The sequence below is a fragment of the Bubalus bubalis genome, chromosome 20 (assembly GCF_019923935.1).
Source record: "Bubalus bubalis isolate 160015118507 breed Murrah chromosome 20, NDDB_SH_1, whole genome shotgun sequence".
In the NCBI taxonomy this organism is placed as follows: Eukaryota; Metazoa; Chordata; class Mammalia; order Artiodactyla; family Bovidae; genus Bubalus; species Bubalus bubalis.
This window is the reverse complement of record NC_059176.1, coordinates 37,452,274-37,479,336: the sequence shown is the minus strand read 5'-3', so window position 1 is coordinate 37,479,336 and position 27,063 is coordinate 37,452,274. Positions and strand designations below refer to the sequence as shown.

At 53.2% G+C, this 27,063-nt stretch overlaps 1 protein-coding gene across 3 annotated transcripts in view; it reads right to left on the bottom strand.

The window, feature by feature from the left end:
- LINGO1 (leucine rich repeat and Ig domain containing 1) overlaps nt 1–27,063 on the bottom strand; it is a 220,119-nt gene that overhangs the window by 35,656 nt on the left and 157,400 nt on the right. The gene's annotated exons all lie outside the window — the stretch shown is intronic.

The following is a 27,063-nucleotide window of genomic DNA, read 5'->3' as shown; positions in this document are numbered from 1 at the left end:
TAAGCGGGGGAGACTGGACAGGCTGAGCCCCAGGTAGCAACACAGGAACTAGGGCCGAGGGCCCCCAGGACCATGCTGAGCAATGCATGCCTCCTTCCCAAGGGTCCCTTTGCTCATCCTCTTCTCCAGGGCTGGAGAACACAGGCAGGACCCTGCTCCTCTGGGATTCTAAGCTGCTCCCTGTGGCCAAAAGACTCAAGGAAGGGACAACAGGAACCCTGGCCTGGGCCGCAAACCTGCTGGTACACACCCCAGTAGCCATCAGAATCTTGCACACACACACCCAGGGCACCCCTGTAAGGCCAGGAGGCCTTCAGCTCTGCATGTGTTATTGTGGGTCCTGATCTGTGTACCCTCAAGTCCAAACTTAGGGACAGTGCCTTTAAGACACATCCAAGGAATGACGATCAGTCCTGCAAGCTAAGAAAGGCTGTTTGGATCAGAGCTGGCAGTAATATAGGAGAGCAGCCTGTGTTATCTGCAAACCCGCAGCCCTCCTTGGCCGTCCAACATAAATGTGTTTAAATAGCAACACAGATGTACATGTCAATGGGAATGTTCTAAGCTAACGTGTGGCTGGTGTAAATGTTCATGACTTCAGAGTAAACATGATAGGTGGCAATGCTGTGTTCAATGTACACATCCAGTCTTTGGTAAGAGAGAGGGCTTCGTGAAAAAAATGTCTAGTTGACGTGAGATGCACGTGTGGGACTAATGGTAATGCATGTGTTCACATAGATGGAAAGTTAAGGCAGATGGGGCTGTCTATCAGAGATGGAAATCATGGTAAGAAAGGGTGGTACAGTGAGAGCAAAGCCCCAGGGGCACAATGTGGAAAGGAGAGAAGGATTCCAAGTGGGGACGAGGGTGCAGAGAGAGGCTGGGGCAATGGACTGTAGCCCTGGGGTCGGGGTGGACAGCCTGCTCAGCTGAGGTCCAGACTGGCCGGGGAGGGTCTCCAGCGGAAAAACAGAAGCCAAGGGAGCCAGAGTGCACTGAGGGGACCTTGGAATCCGTGTGCCCAGGTGGACCCTGGACCCGGCCTGGGCTCCCACAGGCTGCCCCTCAGAGAAGAGCAATTTCCAAGACTGCTCATGACCAGGCAAGCGAGACCCTACTAAACGGAGAGTGGGGAGGATAAAAGGGGGGCATCCTTCCACCACGACCCCAACTCTATCATCCCAGGGGGTCGATGACAGAAAAGTAAAACTAGACTGTCAAGAAGCCTTAGTTCCAGCCCTAGTCAACCGCCAGGTAACACTGGTCAATGGACCTACGATCCCAAGTCTCGGTCTTCTCACGTGAAAAATGGAGGTTGACAATTTATTTAAAATATCCAAAACAGGCAAATCTACAAAGCCAGAAATTAGATTAGCTATTGGTGAGAGACAGGGGTGTCAAGGGGAGTCAACGGATTTGTGGTTTCTTTTGGTGGGGGGGGCGTGGTCAAAGATGTTCTAAATTTAGTTTGTGGTGATGGTTGCCCAACTGTATGCAATTCTAAAAGATATTTAATTGTATACTTTAGATGGGTGAATTTTATAATATATGAATTATGTCTCCATAATTTACACCCAGTAATTCACACACGGTAGTAAAGAATCCGCCTGCCAATGCAGGAGATGCAAGAGACATGGGTTCAATCCCTGGGTCAGGAAGATCCCCTGAAGAAGGAAACGGCAACCCAGTTCAGTATTTTTCCCTGAAAAAATCCCATGGACAGTGGAGCCTGGTGGGCTACAGTCCATGGGGTGGTGAAGAGTCGAACATGACTGAACACACACACAAAGATAGTTTAAAATTGCATAAATAAATAAATGGACAAATTATTTCTAAAAACAATGTTATACATTGAAGATATTTTGTAATAAATATACTAAAGAAAAAGAAAAACAATGGAGAGTGTGATCATACCACCTGTGTGGTTCCCACATGAGATAGGATGAGAAAGGGCTTTGCCAACTGTAGAGTGATGCGCAATGTGAGGTGGAGGAGTCCTGGTCCCTGGGGCTTTCCTGTTGATTGACAAGCACCAGGGAGGCCAGTTTAATGTCTCCATGGTGTGTAAGCATGTGCACAGCATGTACATGCACGTGTGTTTGTACGTCTTTAAGGCCTGAGGCTCTCTGAGACTCTGCCACGGGGTTTTGAAGTGAGGGGGAAGAGAAGGAAGTGAAATTTCAGGATAATCTTAAAAGCGGAAAAAAAAAATTATTACGTGTCAAAAGGAGTGGAGAGGCTTAAATGGCTCCCAGGTGGGACACAGAATGAAACAGTCTTTGCTTTTATTTTTCAATTGTCTCCACGCAGGGAAGACAGGCAGAGGGTCGTCATAGCAACCCTGGGCATCCGGCAGGGGGCGGCCTGGACTCCGCAGGTTTGTCTGGGTTGAACAGGGTGAGTCAGCTCAGCAGACCCTGGAGGATGGGGCTGGGTCCAGCCCTGTACCTGTGTCCTGGAGGCCACCAGTTCCTCTTCTTCTGGGGTTGAGCACAATGGGAAAAGGACAGACAGGAGTTGCCTCATGGTGGGGCCAGTCCAGGTTCAGCCTGGGAGCTGAATCTGAAGGTGGAGAAGTCTCAGGATGGGGATGGGATGAGATGGGTGGCTGAAGGCTTGCCGGGGCAGTAAAGGAATCCTATGTGATAGTTACAGAGGGGAGAGGCCATGCATGGCCAACAGATGATTGAACAGGATTGGAATAAGTGTTGGAGGGTCCACCCTGGGTGCTGGAATGGACAGGGCATGGTGTGGAAGCTGGTGGCTCTCCCAACCACTCCTGAGCCTGTGTTAATGGAGAAGTTATCATTTTAGAGGCTACATCTAGAGTGAATTTGACTCCAAAGGTAAGGGTCAGACAAGAGAGAAATGGGGAGAAGAAAAATCCTGATTGGAGGGACTTCCCTGGTAGTCCAGTGGATAACTCTGAACTCCTAATGCAGGGGGCCTGGGTTTGATCCCTGGTCAGAGAACTAGATCCCACATATACAGCAACTAAGACCCAGTGCAGCTAGATAAATTTTTTTCATTAAAAATGAAAAAAAAAATCCTGATTGGAAAAATAAAGTAGCTATGGAAGATTCACGCATCTGGGTACATACAGAGGCCACTTTTAATGGAAATTTGAATTGGGGGAAAGAAAGAGTCCTACATTTGTGAAAAATAGCTGGGAGTTCACTGTCCCTTTCACTGTGTATTCCTAGCACTGACATTCAAGAAACACTTTTTGAATAAATGAATGAATGGCAGAGGTCTGACTGAATGGTGTTCAGAGCATTACATGCGAGCTCTAAGGAGGCAGCTGACACCTCCTCTCTGATCATTTGCAGGTTGGTATTGAAAGTTAAGCAGCAAAAGAAACCAAGCTGACCTAAAAATGCAAATGAGGAGGTTGCTGGCCCAGGAAACCAGAGGAATCTGAGCATCACGTGGCCCAGGGCACACCCAGAGCGTCTGGCAACCTAAACTGGGGAAAAGTGGTCACTGTTCCTCTTAACGCCAAATGATAAAAACCCGCATTTGTATCAAGTGTGATTGATAAGAGTCCATTCCTACCAAGAAAGTACCACATTGTGCCAGGTGTTCAGGCTTCCTTAGGTCCTGCTTGGACTTAATAAACCACGATTCTGATACACGTGCCAACCTCACAGTCTGACATCCTGGAAGTTACACTTGCCAAACAGCTTCAAATGAAGAGCAAACACATAGGCAGTGGGAAGTCTTTGATGGGTAAGTAACTCCAGCTGGTGAAATGTAGATTCTGGGGCATGGTCAGGGTGGACCCCTTCACCCATCGACTTTTGCTGCAGTCTTGTTTCAAAGGAAAGAGGCTTTGCAATAGTTTGGGGCTTGGGATCTTTGGATCTCTGGGTTTGGTCAAGCCCTCAGGGACTCTCGACTGAAGGCTGAGCAAGGGTAGCCTTGGGAGAGAGTCATTGGGAGACCAACAAGCCTTGAGAGACCTTTCAAGTCCAAGAAGTCAAGAAATGCCTCAGAACAAGACACCTAGAACCCATTTCCCATTCACGACAGAACCCTGCTCCCTCTACTCACCAAGGAACCATTCCCCTGGTGAAGGCCCACATGGCTTCTGAAAAGCAGGCAGTATATACATCGTGGGGTCAAAGGGCATGAGCACACCTCACGGACCAACCAGCTTTGGCCAAAACTTTTGTTTTCTCTGTGAATCAGGGAATCAGTGGGACAAACCATCCTTCAAAAAGCCACTGTGAGGACTGAATAGGACAATGAATACTCAAGAGCTTCATTCACAGTAATATGAACTAAAGAATTACTAGTATTCTTGTTGCTGTTATTGATTCACTGGGTAGAAGGGGGTCCCTTCCCACAGTCCCTGGAGATTCAGAAACCTGTCTGGGCCTTCCAGCAGCATCCCTGCTCTGAACTATGGAATCTTGGCTGACAGCTCTTCTGTCTTCCTGATCAGCCCCAACATCTCTTGCCTGTGGCAGCAGCTGGGGAAATTGTGTGTGTGTTTGTTGCTAGAACATGGGGAAATCACGTTTCTCCATGCAAATATATACTCCAGGTGACATCTGTCACTCACATCCACACCAGACGCACCCCACCTCTAAGCCATGTTCCTGCTGTTCTCTACTTAGAACCTGCTCCAGCTGAGTGATTTGAGGTCCAGCTCCCATGCCTCTTTCATCAGGGAGTCCTGGATTTCTCCCAGCCCAGCAGTGGTCAATGCCAGGATCTGGGAGGAGAGGACAAGAAATCAGGCTCAATCCATAGCCTGTCTGGTTTGTGCCATGACTGGTAACCAATGAGCCTCCCTGGGGGGAGTGTGCCTCTGTCACACCACCTGGTCTTTGCCCGCTTACCTGCCTGTCTCTCCCTCTGACTGTGAGCTGCTGCAGGGGAGGGCAGGGTCTGACTTGCTCGGTGAATATAGGGTGAGGAGAAGGGGAAGGAAAAGCCACCTGTTTCCCCAGTATAGGGGGAAATGCTGGTTGGTAGAGAAGCTCTCAGAAACCGGATGTCAGAGGTAGGGGTTGGGACCTAAGTCAATCCCTTCATTGGAGGAGACTGAGCCAAAATGAGAAAGGGACTTGCCTAAGGTCACACAGCCTTATGTGGCTGTGACTTATGTGACTTAGGACTCAAGCCCAAGTCCTAAGTCACTCTGTATGCATACTGTCCCCTCCTTGCCCCAGGCCTTGGACTCTAGGGCCTCCAGCCAGGGAGGGCGGCACCTTCCTGTGTAATGAGGGAAGGTGCTGAGTGAGAGGAGGGGTCCTTGGCTTGGTGGGCCACCCAGACCACCCCAGGCCTTCTCCATGTCAAATGCAACATTTGTTGAACAGAATTGAATTTACTGTTCGATTGTAGGAGATGTAATTTGATCTAGGTCCTATGAAGCCCTTAATAAAGTCAAGGTATTACTGTTATCTCCTGATTTTTTTTTTTTTAATGTGTTAAGAGGCACTGGACAACAGGTGCTCAGCTGGGAGCGAGGGAGTCTGTCTGCTTGTCCTGGATCTGGTGTCACCACGCCATATGCCCTGGAGAAGACACCCCTCTGCTCTGTCCCAGAAGCAAAGGTCTTCATCTTCAAGGCAGGGACTGTCCGTCAGCCCTGATGACATGAGAGGAGATGGCCAGGAAAGGAAAGGGGGTTGATTCCCTAGGAGTTGGAAGTGCAGAGGAAGACAGCTAACACTAACTAGGCACCTTCTGTTTGCCAGGGTCTCCATCCCCTGTAGCATATTGTATGCTCCTGGCATCTTTGGGGGGCAGGGTCATCAGTAAGGAATGTTTGCTAAGATCTCAGTTTTCTTCTTTCAGGCATGTAGTAAGGCATTGGACTTCCCTGTTGCCTTTGAAGTCGGACACGGCCATGTGACTTGCTTTGACCAATGAACTGTTAGTGGAAATTACCCATGTGGCTTTAGAGGGAGCGTCAGAGCCAGTGCCCCAACTGGGCCATGCCTCTTGCCATTGCTATGGTATCGTGGGCACACATGTTGAAATGGGGAAAGCTCCTTCAGCCTGGTGTCCTGAGTGACAGTTAAGAACGGACTCTCTCGCCCCCAGTTCCAGTTGCACAAGAAATGCAACTAAGATATCTTAAGTCTCTGAGATTTTTAAGGCTGTTTGTTATTGCAGCAAAACCTACCTAGCCTGACTGATACAGTGCTGCTCTGGACCAGTTTTCTAGATGAGGAAACAGAGGCTTAGTGAGGTTCAGTAACTTGCTGGGGAACCAGAGTGAGTAAGTAGTTCACTCAGTCTCTATATACCTGATGCCAAGACCACACTCTTCCTAAGCTGGGGTTCTGCGTCTGCCAGGCTGGCTAGGGATGGTCAGGCTCCAGTCAGTGGGGATGGAGGCCCACTGCTCAGCATCCACGTCTCCTCATTTTCCACTCCACTGAGTGTAGTGTCCCTGTAACCCCTCTGAGTGGCCCGTTGGAATGGCCAGATTAGGGTCTTTCAGTCTGTGAGGGCTGGTGGAGGTCAGAAGCAAGAAGTTTGGGGAGGTCATGGATACAGTCCAGAGTTAGGCAGACCTGGATTCTAATCCTGGTTCTGCTACCCTAGCTGGGCGAACTTGGGCAAGATATTCTCCTTCTCTGAGCCTCAATCTTCTCAAATGTCAAGTGGGAATAATGCTACTTCCCTAGATACTGTAAGAATGAAATGAGATGCAAAGATCTTGTCACGTGGTAGGACCTGCTCCTTGGGCTCCATTATTACTGGAGGCAACATACAGGGCTGAGGCCACTTCACCCTCTATCCCTGCCCTTCCTACCTCCTCAACAGGAATAAAGGCAGGCTTCCCTGCTCTGATTTCTCTTGTTATTGTTGTTGTTGTTCAGTCTCTCACTCGTGTCTGACTCCATGGACTGCAGCAGGCAGGCTTCCCTGTCCTTCACTATCTCCCAGAGTTTGCTTAAAGTCATGTCTATTGTCCTGTTTCCTCTAGACACATCCTAAAGGAAGTTTGCTCCATCATCTTACAGGGCCCTTCTCAGCCCCTGGGGGAGTGAAGGAGAACTCTGTGACTGCATTTACAAAGGGGAGAGGCTTTCCCAGCATCACACAGCAGAAGGTGCTGGTGGAGCTGGCGTCACTGTGCTGGCCTCCTTGTTCAGTAGCCCCATTTTCCAAAGGTCTGGAGGGGGCTTCCCAAGAAGGAAGCCTGGCTGCCCAGACATGCCAGGCAGGGCTTCCAGGAAGAGGAGTTGGGGGAGAGCTGCAGATTCAGTGGAGGCCGTGGTCCTACTTTAGAACTGCCCATGTGGCCCCGTTCTACCATAGCCCCAACCTCTTCTTCAAGTTGCCATCCCAGCCTCTTCTTTAAATGAATCAATTCTAAAGGAAATCAACCCTGAATATTCATTGGAAGGACTGATGCTGAAGCTCCAATACTTTGGCTCCCTGATGTGAAGAGCCGACTCATTGGAAAAGACCCTACTGCTGAGAAAGATTGAAGGAAGGAGGAGAATGGGATGACAGAGGATGAGATGCTTGGATGGCATCACCAACTCAATGGACATGAGCTTGAGCAAGCTCCAAGAGATAGTGAAGGACAGGGAAGCCTAGTGTGCTACAGTCCATGGGGTCACAAAGAGTTGGACATGACTGAGCGGCTGAACAACAACATAGCCTCTTCCTGCCAGCCCACTCTTCTTGATCCAGAGAGCCCCTCTATACAGTGCTGCTTCTCCACAGCATGGCCACATTGGGTCATGCCTCTGCTTGGGGCAGTCATTCCTCCAGGGTCGGGACCATATGAACTCATCCTTGTGTCCCCAGAGAATGCCAGGGATCATGTCCAGAATGACCACATTGGCAGCTGCCTTTAATGAGATCTGCTGTAGCCCCTGGGCTATGTGCACATCACACAAATCCTACAGGGGAGGGATTATGAGCCCATTTTACAGAATGAGGAAACTGAGGCTCAAGAAGGCTCACTCGGCAGAGGTACTACAGGTAAGAAGAGATGGATCTGGATTTACAGCCAGGTCCCCAAAGCCTGTATTAACACACTCACCCCTCACTCCCTGACCAGATGGGTGGGTGGAAACCATCCTCTCCTTTCAGCTCCCCCAACCCTCCCAAGCCTCATCTCCCACCTCCTGCCTCTGCACCATTTCCTGTTCTCCAGGCAGCCCTCCACACCTGCCCGGGCAGTGTGGAGTCCACCACCACCCAAGGAGTCTGTGATGCACTCAGGTTAGACGGATGCCTGCCCCTGACCAGGAGTGGGGCCCGAGTCTTCTGCCCGTGTCTGCCCCAGTGTACCTGTCCACAGGGGAAGGCTCAGCAGACAGGGATAAGGGTGAAGAACCCAGAAAGGGCCAAAGAGTTGACCTGAAACCTTGAGCCGGGCACAGGGTTGCATGTTTTAAGGACAAGGTTTACCCAAGGCCTGCACAGGGGGTCAGAGGGCACACAAGGCCTCCTGTGGCCCCGGGATGAGCTCTGCAGGACACAGACCCTGATCAACCATCCGCAGGAGCTCCCACCCTCTTGCTGCTGCCTCTGTCTTACTCCATCTCTCCCTCCTTGCCTTTCCCACCCCCTTCCCCTGCCCTTTTTCCCTTCCTAAAAAACACAGAAAAAAATGGGATTCAGAAGCCTACACCGCCTGCAAAGTATGGTTCAGCCTCCCCAAAAGAGGAAATGCCAGCGTGCGGGTTCTCATGGCAACCCCAGCTCCTCCCCGCCCAGCCGCCCTGTGCCCATATGGTGAGATGTGCACGGCGCTGACTCAGCCGGGCCTTGGGGTCCCGGGCCTAGGCCTCAGTGTGGTCAGTTTTGGTTTATTCGGCTGCCTTGGTCACAACCTACCCTCCTGAGCAAACAAGACCACCTCCTATAGGGACTCTTTGGGGGTACTAAGCCCTACCCAGGATGCAGGCAGGTGGGGGCAATGTTCAGGAGCTGCTTCGGCCCCGAGAATGGGAATTCTGTGATCTGATGCAGCCTTTGAATTCTGTCTTTCAACCTTCAAGGCAGAACAGAGTGGGCTGGTCAAACAGGGTCAGAGAGAGCTCCCCTGCCTCCCCTTCCCTCTGCCTTTGCTCCCCATGCCCTGGACGTTAGGATTTCCATGTCAGGTGTGGAGGGATGCAGGAAGCAGGATGACCTGGAGAGGGTTTCCTTGGTCCTAGCAGCCGTGCTCCAGCTACTTGCCCCCACCCCATCCCAAACCACAGCACGCCTGCTGGTCTCGGAGCTGTGGAATGAGGAACCAAGGCTTGGGCCCTTGCCATGGCTAAGCTGCCCCAGGGCGCTGTCTGCTCATGTGTCTAGCTGTTCCCCATGCCCAGAGCAGTCCTATCAGCCTCCTGTGTGGACTCCTAGTTTTCCAGGCCAGTTGGCATTTTCATGGCTAATGAAACGGAAGCTAGTGCCAGGCAGGCTTGGGGACAGCAGGGCTGGCGGCTGAGAAGCAAACCTTCCAGGGCCTGGCACCCACGCTGCTTCCTTTTCCAGGGCCCTGCAGGACTAGACAAGCACAGCAGGGCGGCGCAGGGATGTCTAGGTCCCTGGTACTGCCTGGATCCCCACCTGACTCGGAGCAGCTTTCCAGACCTCTGTCAGCCCTAGGTCACCTTCAAAGATCCACCCTGAGTGGGTTAGGTGCAGTGGGAGTCGAGTGGGGGACCCAGGCCCCAAACCTGAGGGGAGTGAAGATTGGGACCCGCTTAGTCTGGCTTCATGTATATGGTTCCCTCTGCCACTGTGCGGCCATCCTCCCGGAAGCTCTAAACCCAAAACTTGCCTGTCTTGGTCCTTCCTGCATCTTCTCATCTCTAATCTCTCTCCCTATGTCACACACATGTCTACGAGTGTCAGAGTCAGGACACCCAAAGGGGGCGCAGCTGACCCTCAGGCGCACACAGGTGGGGCCTAGAGAGGATCGGAAACCGCACAAGTTCACACAGCAAGTCTGAGGTCAAGTTAGCCCTGAAATAGGGCTCCTGGCTCCCTGCTCAGGGTCTCTTGGAGTATCAAGCTGCTTTCTCTGATTCTCCCACTCGGCTGATGGGAGCAAAGGGAGGAGGGAAGGATGGATGGATGGATGGATGGGTGGATGGATGGATAGATAGATGAGTAGATGGATGGGGGGGCTGTGGGGAGTCGGGAGCAGGGATCCAGGAACAGATGGGCTTTGAGGCTCCTCCGCAGGGGCTTGGGGGAGGGGGAGGAGGCCTAGAGAATCTGGAACTGTTACAAAGTTGCGAGTTAAAACATTCTTCACACTCCCGCCTCCTTTACTGTTCTGATGCACCAAGACGTGACAAAAATGTGTCAGATTTTTTAAAAACCACACACATACACAAATGCCAGTCCCCATCTCTGCCGCCCGCCCAAGCTTGGGCCATCTGTTCCCCGGGGGTGGGAGGGGAGTGGAGCTTGGCAGTCGGTGTCAGCATTCTGGTCACCCCCAACCCTGGGTCTGGACCAACAGCCTGGCCCAGAAATGGCCCTCCGGTAATGGCGGGACGTCTAGGAAGGTGAGGGCTCAGACACTTGGCTCGTCCCCAGCCATGCTGGCCCACCCTACTGCCAGACCACTGTCACCTCTGCCCACCCTGGGGTCCAGTGCACGCACAGCCCCTCACTGAGCTGGGCACTGCCCCTTCTCTCCAATTTGCTGTGTTTGTGTGTACAAGGTCTGGGAGACCCCCTCATGATGTATATAAGAAACTGAGGCCAGAGAGGAGGAGAAGCTTGCCCAGGTCCAAGTGCATCCCCTCATTCATTCATTCAACGAATGAGTGTCTTCCAACAGAAGGGTGGCGAGGACAAGAAAACAGGTGGGCTTCGTGGCAACGGCTGGAGGGGAATCAGTGAGATCAACCATCGTGATGTGTCTGGGACTGTCCTGCTTTTGGCACTAAAACTTCTGCATCCTGGAAATGCCTCGGTCCCAGGTAAACCGGGATGACTGGTCACCTGATGGGCACTTTAAGATGGGCATACGTGCATGCGTGCATGCTCAGTCATGTCTGACTCTTTGTGACCCCCATGGACTGGGGCTCCTCCGCCAGGCTCCTCTGTCCATGGGATTTCCCAGGCAAGAATACTAGAGTGGGTTGTCATTTCCATCTCTAGGGGATCTTCCCCACCCAGAGATCAAATCTGTGTCTCGTGTCTCTTGCAGTGGCAGGTAGATTCTTTACCACTAGCGCCACCTGGGAAGCGCTGGGCACGTATGCGCTGAGTCCAAACATGGGGACTCGATGTGAGGGTCTGAGACTCTGAGAAAGAAGGGGCAGGCTCTAGGGGTGGGGGAGTAAGTAGGCCCTGGAAGGGAGTAGGGGTTTTACTTGGTCACAGAGTCAAATTTTACTGTGGTCATAGAGTCAAATTAGGGAGCAGTTGGTGCACAGGTTATAGCCTGTACAGAATTTTTTTTTTTAATTCATCAAAGGAGACTTCCCTGGTGGTCTAATGGTTAAGAATCTGCCTGCCAATGCAGGGAACACGGGTTCAATCCCTGGTCCAGGAAGATCCCACATGTGAGGGGGGGGGAACTAAGCCTGTGCACCTAATGCCTGTGCTCTGCAACAAGAGAGGCCGCTGCAGTGACAAGCCTGCGCACCTCAACGAGGTGTAGCTCCCACCTAGAGAACGCCTGCGTGCTGCAACGAAGACCCAGCGCAGCCAAAAATAAATAAATGTTTAAAAAATTCATCAAAGCTGGAGACACCAGCTCGGGTATGTGAAGCTGGCAGAGACTAGATCTTGCCAGGCCTCTGAAGCTTCCCGAGGGAGTGGGGACTTTAGCCAAAGAGCATCAGGGAGCCACTGAAGGGAATGAAAAAGTGAAAAAATGTGTTAGTTGCTCAGTCGTGTCCGACTCTACGTGACCCCATGGACTGTACCAGGTTCCTCTGTCCATGGAATTCTCCAGGCAAGAATACTGACGTGGTTAGCTGTTCCCTTCTCCAGGGGATCTTCCTAACCCAGGGATCAAACTCAAGTCTCTTGCATTGCAAGGTGGATTCTTTACTGTCTGAGCCACCACAGAAGGGTATAATGTGGGCTTACTGTGGTCAGATTTCCAAGTAAGAAACCCAAAGGCCACAAGTTGGTCAAGCCTCTGTGGAGGGCCCCAGAACACCATCCATTGCTCTACCCACCCCCAAATATAGGAGAGTCTGGTCATCCTTCAGGGCCCAGCCCAAATGCCACCTCCTCTGAGAAGTCTTCCCTGATTGCTGAGAGAAGCAGGGGCAATCATGCCCTACTCTGGTCTCCTTCAACCTGAGGATCCGCAAGTCTGGGTCCCAAGGGAGCCCTCATCACAGTGGCTACCCTGCCAGCTCCCACACTTTGTCACACTGGATCCTCAAAGCCATCTGACCAGATCCATTTCCAGGTGTGGCCACGGAGGCTCAGAGAGGGGAAGTGGCTTGTTTAAGACCATACAGCATTTGATGGTTGAGGTCAGTTCAGAACCATGTCACTTCTGTCTAAATTCAGAGCCCCTGGGGCCCTGCCCACAGCAGTGTTGTTGGCAGGGGGCCGGGGGAGAGGAGGGAAACAGAGGATGATCGGCTGTCTTCCCCTGGAGGAAAACATGAGTGGTCATCACCAGGGTAAGCTGGATAGAATGGGCTGTGGGGCGTAGTAGCTGGGTATATGGGAAAACCTGGCCACGGCTGGGAGATTTATAATGGAAGTCTCCCAGATCAATTACTGAATTACCAGGCAATCTGACCTTGAAAGCTTGCAGGCAAGAAAGGCTGGAGTAAGGTGAGGAGGTAGCCTGGGAGTAAGAGCTCAGCCTCCTCCAATAGGGGAGGGCGTGCCTGGGAGAAACAGGAGACCGCCTGGTAGAGAGGGAGAGGGGTAAGGACTGAAATGCCACCACCATCTCACACTCGTCTGTTGTAAGTGGTGAGGTCCCTGTCAGAATGCGATCAGCTCTCCTCGCCCCTCACTGCAGAGCTCATCAGGGCATCCTTCTAGATAGGAGAAGTCCTCACAGTAAGTTTCTCTTCTCAGAGCCTCTGTCCCCCCACCTACAGAATGGGGATCCTGTCCCAGCTCCACTCACCTTATAGGGTTTGTCTGAAGCTCATGTTAAAAAGCCCAGCTTATAGATGGGCTCTGGGGCACGTGCAGCCTACAATAGGGTCAAGAGTGGAGCCATGGGAGACGTGGAGGGGTTCAGAGACCATAAAGGACATTGCATTTGGCTTCTCAGGGGGCCCATGTGATGATCCTAGGCACCAAGGGCCCTTCTAAGGGGTGCTCTGAGGTTCCTGGGGGAAGGCTGCCAATCCTGGAGCACCAGCCTCCCAGCATCTCCTGGGAGAACCCTGAGCCCCCAGGGAGCAACGGAGACTCTCTTGCCCTTGCAAGGTGACCCCAGGTGAATACCTGACACAGTTTGCAGGGCAGACAACTGGACTCTCTTCTGTGTACTGAGTGGGAGGTAATCCCTGTACAATGGAGATGCACTGGTACTTCTCTGTACAACTGGATGGGGGTTTGGAGGCGGGAGAGGTTTGCTCCCACTCCCTCATTCTCCTCCTCCCCTCAATACTGTTCCCTTATCTTCCTACCAACAAGAAATTCATTTGGGTCTGTAGATTAATTATTAATAAATGGCTTTATACTGCTTTTTAATACTCATACAGTGTTAACAATAGTGCCTGACCCACAGTAAAAGTTGAGTGTTAGTGATTATTATTGCTATTATTATTAATACAATTATTATAATGCTCTTCTGTTCAAATCCAAATACCATAAGCAGGATAAACTGCTATCAGTCACTCACACCTTAGTATGAATTAGTTAAAAAACCATCTTGCTTTCCTGCTCACCCATTTAAGATCAGCTTCTCTTGGGATGAGGGTAAATTTGAAGCTTGTTGGGAGGGGGGCACATAATAAGAAACACCTGGGCCTTGAGCATCAGATTTCAAGGTGAAGATGCCCAGGTCTTCCTAGCCTGGCTAGGGGGAAAAAATTGAGAGTGAGGGGTGAAAAGCCCTCAGGGGCTGAAGAGTCTGCCCCCTAGTTCTCAACTAAACAGGGCATCTGGTCTGGGAGCAGGAAGACTCGCAGAGGAAGGGGTGAAATGCTGCCCAGAGCACAAGTCTCTTCCCAAAACAGGCAGGGCGGAAGATGTGGGGCTCTGAGCTGTGCCCAAGCCTGGCTGCCTGCTTACCACCACTCTGGGCACTGCAGGGGGGGATTGGGGAGATGGGGATGGGTTGGGGGGGTGATTACAGGCAAACAGAGTGGAAAATGAAGCCCTTCAGATGGCAAATGAGTTGAATAGAAATGAGACGGGCAGAGGCTGTGATAAGAATGGCAATGCTGGGCAAAGGTGAGCTGATTCTCAAACAGGCCCGGCTAGGAAAACAGAGGGTGGGGGAGGTGATCAGCTTCACCCCTTGCCCTGAGGGGTGGCCAGGCTGCAGGGGCCAGGGTGCATACCCCAACACTCACCTAGAACCAAGAAGGCATAGGGACCCACAAGTGGTGGGGTGAAGTTAAAACATGAGTGACTGTGGTCAGACTTGCAGAGGAAGTTCTTGGCCAGCAAAAGGCACCAACTGGGGAGTCCAGTGTCCTAAAGACAAGTGTCTGCCTCTCTCAGAGGAGCTGGTCCCAGCTCTGCCTCAAGGCATGAAGCAAAGCCCGCTTTGCTGAGAGTGTTAACCTGTGGGAGACCCCTCACCACGGGCAGGTCTCTGTCCCCTATGGGCAGGCACTGCCCCTCCTTATCCATAGGTCTTGGGAAGGCTTCCTTTGGGCCTCAGTGTGTGCATCTGTGAAATGGGGATAGCAGTGTTCACCCTGCCAGGCCGTACGAGACTCCGAATGAGACACAGTGCAGGTCACTGTCCGTTCCCAGCTGGGCCTCCATCCCTGAGGGCAGGGTGGAGACAAGCCCTTCCCTGGCCCAGGGACTTAGACATCGTTTGCCAGGTGAGCTGCTGGTCACATCTTCACACCTCTCTAGATCCTGCACCCCCTCCCTGGCTGACTTCCCCACCCTCTGCTTCTTTCTTCCTCCTGCCCTTTCTGAAGTGGGCTGAGCAAGCTGGCACAGGGCAGCCCTCATCACACCCGGGCATGAGTTGGCCCTCTACCTTCACTGGGGCTCAATTTCCATCTGTACATGCTGACCCAGAGGTTCCTGTAGACACTCCAAGGGCTAATGGCTCTGGACAGGGAGAGGTTGTCCCAGATTCTGCCTCAGTCTTCATGGGTCATTTTGACCCGGGACACGGCACGCTGCCCAGCTCTCCTCCCAGCCGGATCCTGCTTGGGCCTCTGAATGGAGGTGAGAGGAAGAAGGCCACGGAGGACCAGGAGCTACTTCCAGCATGATAACTATTAACCAGGCTGGCAGATTGAATTATACCTTTTCCAGTTCCTTACCCTATTGATCCGAGAGGACTCACATGTGTGAGCAGGCGTGTGCACCTAGCTCGCGGGGCTCTGGGGGCTCCAGTGCACGCGCTGAGTCAGTCAGCTTTGCAAACAGATGGTGTGCTGCCAGCTCGGGCCCTCCAGGAGGGAGCTGAGCTTGCCCCCAGCGCCCCACCCTGAGGGGTCCTGAGCATGTGCTTGCGGCCTGGCCTGGCCAGGGCCACAGGGAGAAAGGGAAGGATGGGCTCTGGCGTGGAAAGAAAGGAAGAGAGATGGGACTGGCTGGGGCCCTTGGGAATGAAGGAGGAGGAAACTCCTCTCACAGTTTCTCAAGGAGGGAGCAAGTTGTCCAGGAGCCTAGATGAGGCCACAGGGACCCCAGTCTGAGAGAAAAAAAAAACAGTCCTGCTCTGGGGCCCATCTGAAGAGGCCGTGCATGACCCTGCTCTCACCTCTACCTCTCAACACCCCCTGCACTCCATCCTCTCTTTCCTGACCCTCCTTAACTCCTCTTACAGCCAGGCCAGTGTTCTCCTGAGTCCCCCTGCTTGGGGGTCTTCACTCCACAAGGGGCTGGTGAGTCAAGGGAGGCCGACCACCCTCTCCGTGGCCTCAAACACAACTCCTGGAGCTCCTAAAGATGGATGGTCTCTGGTTCCATATTTCAAAAGAGGTTCTAAGTCCATGAAGCAACTCCTGAGCCGTCCTGTGCACACACATCCAATACAACCACACCAGTGACACCGGCATTTCAACAGCCAGCCCCCACATGGCACACATGTGTGCATGTGCGCTCAATGGCTTCAGTCATGTCCGACTCTTTCAAACCCCATGGACTGTAGGTTCATTTGTCCATGGGATTCTCCAGGCAAGAATACTGCAGTGGGTTGCCATGCCCTCCTCCAGGGGATCTTTCCAACCCAGGGATGGAACCCGCATCTCTTATGTCTCCTGCATTGGCAGGTGGGTTCTTTAACACTAGCACCACCTGGGAAGCTCACATGGGACACACATGTACACTCTGAAAAAGACAAGCAGTGTAGCAGGCTCTGAGCCTGGAGGCTCTCGGATGAGCTGAAGCCCTTGCAGGCAGGCCGCTTGCTCTCTCCCCACACCTGGTAGGTTAGGAACTGGCCTCAGCGGGAAGCTGGGGGTGGCTGGGGTCCCTTCTTCCACCTGACAGCCCTTTCGAGTGTCTCACCTGTGTATGCATCACATCTGGAGGCTACGGCTGACTCAGTGGCATTAGGAAGTCCTTCCTCCATCTACCTAAATCAAATCAATTGTCTATCCTTTCACTCAACAGATATTCTTGGGCAGGCACTGAGGACCCAGTGGTCATGCCCTGGCAGAAGGAAGGAAAAATCTCCCGGGTCATCTGAGAACTGTGTGCTGGGTGCAGTAAGGAGGAAGTGGCCTTGGTGTCTCCAGGGGTGGAGCGGGGAGAAGGTGTCCCGAGTCCCTGGGTGACTTACACCACGGCAATTCCCCAGGATCCAGTTTTCCCAGCTGAACAGGAAATCCCCCTCCATCACTCTGCACTTAGTCCCAAGAATGTCTCTCTGAGCTCAAAGGGTGTGGCAACTTAGGTCCTGTCTCAGACATTGACTAGCTGAGTCCATCCTGAAATGGCAGTAATATTCTTGGCTGTTTCTCTGTCCACTTTCTCTTGGAAACTCCTTTCTACCCCTGAGGCATCCTACTCAGACTCCAGATCCTGCAGATTGCCCCAAATTCTACCACTAGGGTCCCTCCTGTGTCAGGCATTCTCTACATGGGGTTGCGTGCCCCCTCAGTTGTGTCTGACTCTTTGTGACACCCCGGACTGTAGCCTGCCAGGGTCCCCTGTCCATGGAATTCTCCATGCAAGACTCCATTGCGTGGTTGCCATTCCCTTCTCCAGGGGAGCTTCCCAACCCAGGGATTGAACCCAAGTTTCTTGTGTCTCCTGCACTGGCAGGTGGATTCTTTACCACTAGTTACCTCGGAAGCCCCCTACATGGAGTTGCTATTAGATGAGCCCCAGCTCCAGCCAGGCCTCCCCGAACCACTCCTCCCCTCATCCCCAGACCCCAGGGGCTGAAGCTGGAGAGTCAGTGGGAGATGGGAGAGCTTCTGCCACCCTCCATGCAATCAGCAGAGGCTGGCAAAAATGAACTGTGAGTCCCGGGGCCTGGCCGGGGAAACACGGAGGCTAGAACATGAGGTCACCTGGCAGGGAGGCTCAGGGAAGGCCCACAGGGCCTCTGGGGCAGGACTGAGACAGGCCTCGGCCTTCAGACCACAGTCTGAGTTTGCAGCGCTGAGCATCTGCTGGGGAAGGTGGGGAGATGACACGGAGCTCTCCCTAGGAGACTGACCCAGATTTCTCTCCCTCTCGCTCTGCCACACAGGAACACCGGGTATGAGCGTGTGTGTGTGTGTGTATGTGTGTGTGTGTGTGTGTGTGTGGTGTGTGTGTGTGTGTGTGTGTATTATTCTCAGCTCTGGCAGGTGGAGGGGTGGGAAGGGAGGAAGCTTGTTGAAAGCTCTGGGAAATAAGAGAGAAATCCTCCCCAAATCCCTTGCTCTGTCACTAATAGCTAAAATATGCTCTTGACAACAAGGTGAAAGGCCCAGAAGACACCGGCCTGACCTTCCCCAGGGAGCTGCTGGCGCCCCAGGCCCGGCTGTTGAGGGAGAGCCCAGGCCTTGGGTGGTCAGAGCTGAGCCTCCACGCCACCCTCTGGCCTTCCTTTCTGGGCGGTGTCCCACAGGTCCCACGGATGCTGCCCTGGAAGGCAGTGAGCTCCTCGTCATGGGGGCTGTACAAGCGGCAGCGGGCAGGTACCTACCTGTCAGGAGCCCATGACAGGCGCTTAGAGATGGGTGGGGAGGGAGCAAACACAAAAAAGAGCTGGATGGCCCCTCCCAGTCTGAGCTGTCCCCTTGATGCCACGCCTACCCACAGTGCCTGTCCCCAAGGGATTGGACCTTAGTATCTGGGGGCAAGCCTTGTGAGGGGGAGGGCCTTGTGAAGGGGCGGGCCTTGTGAGGGGAAGGGCCTTGTGAGGGGAAGGGCCTTGTGAGGGGGAGGGCCTTGTGAGGGGGAGGGCCTTGTGAAGGGGCGGGCCTTGTGAGGGGGAGGGCCTTGTGAAGGGGCGGGCCTTGTGAGGGGGAGGGCCTTGTGAAGGGGCGGGCCTTGTGAGGGGGAGGGCCTTGTGAAGGGGCGGGCCTTGTGAGGGGAAGGGCCTTGTGAGGGGGAGGGCCTTGTGAGGGGGAGGGCCTTGTGAGGGGGCGGGCCTTGTGAGGGGGAGGGCAGAGCTGCCCCCAGGCCCCCCAGACCCAGCCCCCGCGTGTTGGGGAGCTTTCTGGCTCGGGAATGAGGATGAGGGTCGTGGGGGGCTGCTGGTTGTGGCCAGGGGCACTGGTGCACACATACACAGAATTATCCTGCCAGTGTCACACTCCTTCAGACACACACACATGATGTACACAGAGACCTGAGTGTACACACAGAAGCAGGCTGTACACTCAAGCATGAGCTGGTAAGCCCGTAGACCCACCAAGGATATGTTTGGTTCCCTCCTGGCTATGCTGGGCCCCCTGAGGCCTGTGAGAGAAATTTCCCCCAGAGACTACTAGGGGCTCAAGCTAAATCCTTGAAACCCTTTCCATGGTAAGACTTGAGACAGAGGCCTCCTCCTTGGCCACATTCTAGGCTCCCTACCTGACCTCTGACCTCCACAGGCCCTGCATCACCTCCTCTCCAGCCAGGCCTTCTCTGTGCCAAACAAGGAGGCCACCCTGGCTCCATCCTGAACCCTGATAGCTGGGGTGTCTGTCCTCCTCTCCAGCCAGGCCTTCTCTGCACCAAACAAGGCTCCATCCTGAGGGCCACCCTGGCTCCATCCTGAACCCTGAGAGCTGGGGTGTCTGTCCTTGCCAAGAACCCCAACATCCCGCTGAAGCGTGTTGTTGCTGTTCAGTCGCTCAGTCATGTCCAATTCTTTGCCACCCCATAGACTGCAGCACTCCGTCCTTCACCATCTCCCAGAGTTTCCTCAAACTCATGTTCATTGAGTCAGTGATGCTGAAGGGTGAGAGAAACGCTATGCTCACCTACTGCTTGTTTGAAACCCTGGGTGTGGCCTGCCACTGTCGGGCCTCAGTCTCCCTTCTGCCCATTAGGACTGACCAGCCTGAAGGGGCTGCTGGGAGGACTGGAGATGTACAAGGGTGGATGCCTCCATGGTCATGGGCACCCTCCAGGCCAGCCGCAGCCCAGAGCACCTAGTTCCTGAGCCCGAGGCGACCTCCCAGCATGGTCAGGGGATCCTTTGTCCTCCTACACACCCTCCATCCCCTCACCACGCCTGTGTGTACCACCATCCCTGGATGCTGACCTGTCCACACCTCACCCTGCACCAGGAAGGAAAGGAGAAACGCTGAGCCTCCCTGAGGCTGGGACCATTTGCAGAAGCCCTGGCCTCCGTCCTCACATGCCCTGCCGTACATCTCCCCAGCATCTGCAGGGGGGACAGCGTGCACCCCTCCTTCCGACAGCGAGCCCTCCCTGTCTCCACAGCCAGGCCCACCGGGTATTTTGTAATTGAACTCCTCACCTTTTCCTGAATCTGCCCTGCTCTCTCAGACTCACAGCCTCCACACAGGCTGTTCCTTTGCTGTGATGACCTTCCCTCTCTGTCAGTCTGAAACACTTCCCTCTCCTTAATGAATCTTTTCAAATGTTTCCTCCTCTGTGCAGCCTTCATGCCTCAATGTTATACCCCCATGACACTCTGGCACTGCCTCCATGGGGCAAGTTTCACCTTGCACTGGTCAGATGTGCCTAAGCTCTTGTCCTGACCAGGCTGTGGGCACCCCAGGGCATGGCTGGGACCTGCACTCAGCATGTTTAAGGCCCTCCAAAGGGCCTGGCACTCAGGACCCAGGACCCAGCAATTATTTATTGAATAAATGAATGGACAATGCGAGCATGTGGACATCCTTGCCAAGGCCCAGCATAAGCTGAGACACAGCTTTGAAGGTCTCTTTCGAGGGGGGCAGATTACTTTAGAGAGTCTTGCAGTCAGACGCTGGTCTCTCATTCAGCAGACACCACCAGCAGGGCATACGATATAGGAAGCTCCATCCTCAGAGAGTGCACAGTGCCCTTGGGAGCACCAGAGAGCCTTGGAGGGGAGCCATCTGCACGACGCAGAGTTCAGAAGAGCATGTTGTTGCCACCACTACCCTCGTTTGCCGACTATGAGCACCTGCTGCAGGACCAAGGAAGCTATGGCCCCTGCCTGCCCTAGGAGCTCACGAAGTAGAGATGCAGGTAGAGGAAATGACTTGATGGGCTAAAACTCGAAGCAGGAGAGGGTGGCTTGGGAGCCACGCATCCTGGTTCACGCTGTCCACCACTTAGCAAGCCGTGATCTTGGGCAGCTAGCTTAATTGCCTTGCATCTCAGTTTTCCTCATCTGTAAAATGGGGATGCTATGTGTATTTATTCCATAGGGTTCCTATAAGGATCAAATGCTTACAAGCTGCTTTTAACAGTGCCTGGAACAGAATAAGTACCCAAGGAACAAGAACAGCCACTATTATTTGTTTCATCATTAGTTAGATGGCAACTCGCTCCAGTACTCTTGCCTGGAAAATCCCATGGACGGAGAAGCCTGGTAGGCTACAGTCCATGGGGTCGCAAAGAGACGGACACGACCGAGCAACTTCACTTTCCCTTTTCACTTTCATTAGTTAGAAGCAGCCCCAGACTAGGGCTTCCCAGGTAGCGCAGTAGCAAAGAATCTGCCTGCCAGTGCAAGAGACACATGACATGTGAGTTCAATCCCTGGGTCAGGAAGATCCCCTGGAATAGGAAATGGCAACCCACTCCAGTATTCTTGCCTGAAAACTGCCATGGACAGAGGAGCCTGGTGAGCTACAGTCCATGGGGTCACAAGAGTTGGACACGACTGAGCATGCATGCAGACTAGGCATGCAGAGAATGGGCAGGCTGGCAGCAATGGAGTTGGAGAGGTGTCTAGGGCTGAGGAAATCAATCTGTTCAGAGGATGTTTGGTGTGGCTTTTTCTGCTCAAGGAAGCAAAGGATCTAAAGAGATCTGGGCAGAGGGACCCTGAGGGAGGTAAAGAAGGGATGGTATCAGCGGATGGATAAGGAGGTTCCTAGGCGTCTGGGAGTCCTCATGTCAGCCCTTGTGTGACATACATAGATGAGAGGAAGTGTGCCAGGCCCTGCAGGAAGGGGTGGTGCACGCCTTGCCTAGGAGGCCAGCGTAAACAGGGAGATGCAGATCTGAGTGTGGCAAGACTCGGGGTTGTAGTAGGGGGCATTTTTCAACCTGGAAAAGGGCAGAGGGCTGAGGAGCTGGTCTCCCACCTCTGGCTACCTGGGAAGTCCTCCTGGAGGCTTCCTGAGCTGTGAAGACATTAGGCTGAAGCTACAGGTAAAGGGTTCACATACAGGGAGGAGAAGCTGGTGATCTTGCTTGAAGCCCAGGTTCACTGTGCAACTTCAGGCATGTTTTTTAGCCTCTCTGGACCTCAGTTTCCTCATCTGCCAAATGGATACATTAATTTCCCAGAAGGTGTAAGCCACTATATCCTCCTAGCCATCCTGGTAGGACAGGGAGGGGCGAGGGGCCATGGGGTGAAGGGGGCAACCTGGAAAATGAACTGTCTTGGGATACATAGGATAAGGAGTACTCTAACAGTCTGTGCTCAAGGAGAACAAGTGCCTGGGGAGGAGAGAAGAGCTGTCGACCTTCTGCTCAGCCCCTCCCTTCTCCTTCTCCCTACCTAAGACCCCCCACACAACATCAGCCATGTCAGTGTGACATTAACTGGCTGACATTAATAAGCCGGAGCTCCTCCACTTGCCTGCCAGACTGAGCCTCAGCCGTGGAAGAATTGCTAATTACAGCCACAATACGGAAATATCAATGTTGGACATCAATATTATTGCCTCTTGCATCCCTTCCTGTTGATTTGAGATATCCAGGGCTGACAACATTGAATGATGACAGAGGGGAGGAGAACTCCATGTGGAGAAGGGAACACCCTCCAGTTTGATTCATTCATGAAACCAGGGCCCGTTTCCTCTGAGCAGGGTCTCCTTTACCAAGGACCAGGGCCAAAGCTGCAGGTAAAGGGTTCATACAAAAGGAGGAGAAGCTAATGATCTTGCTTGAAGCCTGGGTTCACTAAGCAACTTTAGGTATGTCCTTTTGCCTCTCCAGACCTCAGTTCCTTCATCTGCCAAATGGGTACAATAATTCTAATCCTGCCTACCTTGTGCAATATGGAGGAGTGACTGAAGTGCAAAAGCAAGGCTTTAGAAGGGTGACCTTCAGTGCAAATACAGAGGCTTCACGGGCCAGAGGAGACAAGTGAGACAAGGGTTAGAGGCTCAGGGGCCCTAACAAAGAGACAGACGTGTCCCAGTTCAACGAACTCTCAGAAGCAAAGGTGCTCCCCTGTGGCCCCACTCAGAACTCCAAACAAACAATAAGCCAGAGAAAAGAGAGGCAAAGCTTGACTCATGTGCAGCACACCAGCTGCCACCTCTGAGCCTGAGCTTGGGAGGACTTCAATGCTTTCAGTGCAAACCCAAGAGCCTGAAGACTCCCAAGGTGGGTCACAGACAGAAGTCACACGCAGGGTGGACTTCCACCCACCAAGAGGGTCTCCTAGGTAGCCAGCCCGAGAAAACAGGGCACAGCAGAGAAGCACCTTCAGGAACAATCCAAACAGTGGTGTGAAACGCACTGTCCGTGCCAGGGTGCATCTCGGACACAGGCATGCGTAAGCACACACACTCAGAACACACATGCACGACCAGGTTCACCAATGAATGCACAGAGGCTAAACAAGCGAACACACTCCATGCACACCACAGACACACATGCACGCAGCCTGTCTTAGGCGCAACGCCAAGCTTCTTCCTAGTCCATGGAAACCTCTCCCTGTAGAGAAGGAAATAAAAAGCCCCATGCGGCCTTCCAGGCTCATGTGGCCTCTCAAGCTGTGGCCCAGCCAAGCAGCAGCAATTAGGTGGCTGGGAAGCGAAGCCCAGCATGGCCTGAATATTTCACGGGAGATTTTGCTTCAGAGAAAATCCCTTCTTTGCTCCATGCATGTCAGGGTATAATTACCCATTAGGTAGTGGAGCAGAAACCTGGGAAGATGTGCGTGCAGCTCTGAATCTGGGCCCCTCGCTCTGCCTTGCCTGCGGGCCTGGTTCCAGCCTGGTGGGGCCCAGCCCCACCTCTCACCGCCCCTGAGGAATGCCATTTGGGACACAGGGTGTCCTGGCTCAGGGTCACCTCTCTCCTAAGTTCTCAGCCTCTGTCCCTAGTTCAGAAAGGGACAGATCCTTTTGCCCACGCACTCCCCACCCCCGGCTCTCTCTGTAGGGGCTTAAGACTGTCTGGCTTATCTCACCCCCTCATCTTTCCCCTTCTCCTCTCAGTCCATCAAACTGTTTGCAGCTCCCTGAACAAACAGAAAAGACAGAAAGGAAAACGAAAACAGAGAAACAGAGAAGAATGAGAAAGAGAAGATGGAGGGGAGGTACACACTAGAGGAAGAAGAGAGGGCCCTTCCACTGCTCCCTTGGAGTTCTCATCCATCCCCTACCTCACTAAGGCTCAGCCAACAGAGTGGAGAAAGGGGAGGGGGCTTCAAAACTCCAGACTTTTGCTTCCCACAGGGAGCACTCTTCCTCACTCCTTTTCCCAAAAAAACAAAAGGTCCACTCAGCTTAAACTAAACTCAGGTGGCATCTCCTCCAGGAAGCCCTCCAGACTCCTCCCCAGGTGAGGAGGCTTCCCTGGCTCCTACAGCCCCCTGTGTCTCTCCATCACTGTCCTGTAGCAAGGGCTGGAAGCTTAGATGCCTACAGGGACCAGAGGGGAAATGACAGTGAGTAAAGGGGTGTAAGTCATGCAGTCAGGAGCTGGGTTAAGACTTGAGAAGGGGAGAGCACGCAGCCTGCCTAAGGCATCAACACCAGGTCACTTTATGGCCCAGTGATTCCACTCCTGACAGAAACCCAAGAGAATGGAAAACATGTTCCCACAAAGTCTATGACACAAATGTCCACAGTGCCCGTATTCCTAATTGCCCTCAGGTGGAAATATCTAAACGTCCATGAGCGAATGAATAAACAAAATACAGAATATCTGCAGACTGGAATATTATTGGGCCATAAAAAGGGTTGAAATACCGACACGCGCTACAACATGGATCAACTGAAAACATTCAGTTATGGGCAAGAAGCTAGTCACAGAAAGCCATCTCTTGTATGATTCTATTTATATCAAATGTCCAGAATAGGCAAATCCATAGAGACAGACAGAAGCTTAGTGGTTGCCAGGGCTTGCGGGGTGGAGACAGGAGGAGTGACTGCTAATGGGTACAGGGTTTCCTTTTGGGGTGAGGAAAATGCTCCGGAATTAGTGATGATGGTTGCATAATCTTGTGACTATACTAAAAAAGACTGAATTGTACACTTTAAAGTGGCCCGTTTTATGGTATGCGAATTATATCTCAATGAGAAAAAACAAATGTTTTAAAATGGAACAAAACCTATCCATCAGCCACATCCCTGGCTGGGGCCTCCAGTTTTCAACTTCTAGTTTATACATCTGTCTCCTCTGCAAGAATGGGGAGTCGGCCCTACCTGAGGCCAGCCCCTCAGTGGTCCCCAGAGCTGGAATCCCACAGGCAGGCACTTCAGCCACAACAGTGACCACGGCAGCATGTGAACGCAGGCCACATTCATATTTCGCACAACCTCCCTCAGAGGGCCCTGGTCCAGTCACTCAGGCAAGGACCACTGAGGCACAGGTTCAGGGTCGACTGAAGTAGGGTCACACGACAAGCTGGAGACAGAACTTTGAAGCCAAGCCTCCCAAGCCATTGCAGGATGACCAGGGCCGCTGGTAACCAGCCTCTGGTGGACAGAGGAAGTTGGACACAAAAGCATGGGCATTTCTGCCACTGCATCCTGCCCAGGCCTCAGATTCAAGTCTAGCCGCCAGATCTGGGCACTGTGGTGAGCCCTTTGCTCCTCTCTCCTCTGTCAGCACCACCCCCCAGGAGCCCACAGTTACTTCCCACAAGTCCTAGGCATGGCCAGCACCGTGACCTAGATGTCCAGCCCTCAGAGGCCTGGACACGTAGGTTCCCAGGGGCAGAAGCTGAGCCTCTTGTAGAATGGCCTTCTGGTGTAGGATGACCAACAATCCCCGGACTGAGAAGTGCTAAACTGGACAGTCCTGGGCAAAATGGGACGGATGGCCACAGTGCCTGAGAGGTCCATCTCCTTTCTTAGTCCCAGGGCGGGTCACAGAGCATAGGGGCTCCTTTCTTCAGAAGCCTTTCACCCCTTCCTCTCACGCTCACTTTCTCCTCATCTTGGCCATCCTCCCTTCCAGAACCATCCATCAGCAGAAAGGAGCCCTCTCTCTCAGCTTCCCCTTCAGGTCCCTCAAGGGCAGCAGGTTCCTGGCACTAGCCCCATGAGCCCCTGTGTTTGTGAAGACACCCTGGGAGCCACTGGGTGGACAAGAGGAGAGGCCGGGGTGAGACCGTTTACTCCTCCTTCAGTCACGGCCTCCCTGTAAATTGTCAGCTCCCAGAGGGCAGGAACCTACCTCTTGTTCAGTTCAGATGTGCCTAGTCTAGATGACTAGGTGCCCATTTGCTGAATGAACGACTGGGTCTATTTTCCATTCCAAGCATTCCTACAGTAGGTTTGAACTGCTAAAGAAGGCTTCAGGTGGCCATGAAGGCCTCCTCCCTCTGACCCCTCATACCTCCCAGCCACCCCTTAACTCACTGACAGTCCCCACGCCTGGCACCTCCAGAGACCCCCAGTCTTCGCTCCCATAGGGCACCATCCTGGAGTCTCTCTCAGGCCTGTTCTTGGGCACCAAGCTCAGTGAAGTCTGACTTCATCACTATCTGCCCCCTTCCGTGAGGCTCTCTCCCCAGCTGAGCCCTGGAACACCTTAGGGAGGGTGTGCAGGTGAGAAGGAGGGAAGAGCTAGGGATCAGCCCAACTGCAGGTTGCCCAGGACCTGGGTCATCCTCGAGATGGAAGGGTGTCCAGGTGTCTCAGGGTCTGTCTGGCAGCACCTGGGTGCGAGGCCAGGGCTAGCAGAGGAGAGGAGGGGAGGGGAGGGAGAGGAGGGGAGAGAAGGGACAAGACAGGGAGGAATAGGGAGGATGAGGGAGGAGCTACTCTCAGCCCCAGAGTCCCAGGAAGGTCGAGTCAAAGTCCAACACAGTGATGAACGGGTGGGACAGCTGGTCACACTTAGACACAAATATCCCCCAAAGATGCAGATCACCACCCCGCAGTTCAGAGTGAAGTAAAGGGGGAGAGAAGGTCCTCCTAACCCTGTTCAGACAGTGACCTTGAGCCTGGTCACACACCGTGTGCCCGCGCTGTTCACACAAGGAGCCCCAACCGTCCTCCCACACGAAGCCCAGGCCCTGGTCCCATAACTCTCCTCACGCTCTGAGCCTGAAGCCTGCTCACACGCTGAGCCTCAACGGCCCTCGCACACAGGGATCCCCCACCCTCCTCACACAAGGGGCACCAATCCTGGTCACACACTGAGCGTCAGCCCTCCTCTCACACTGAGCCCCGACATTCTTCAAGT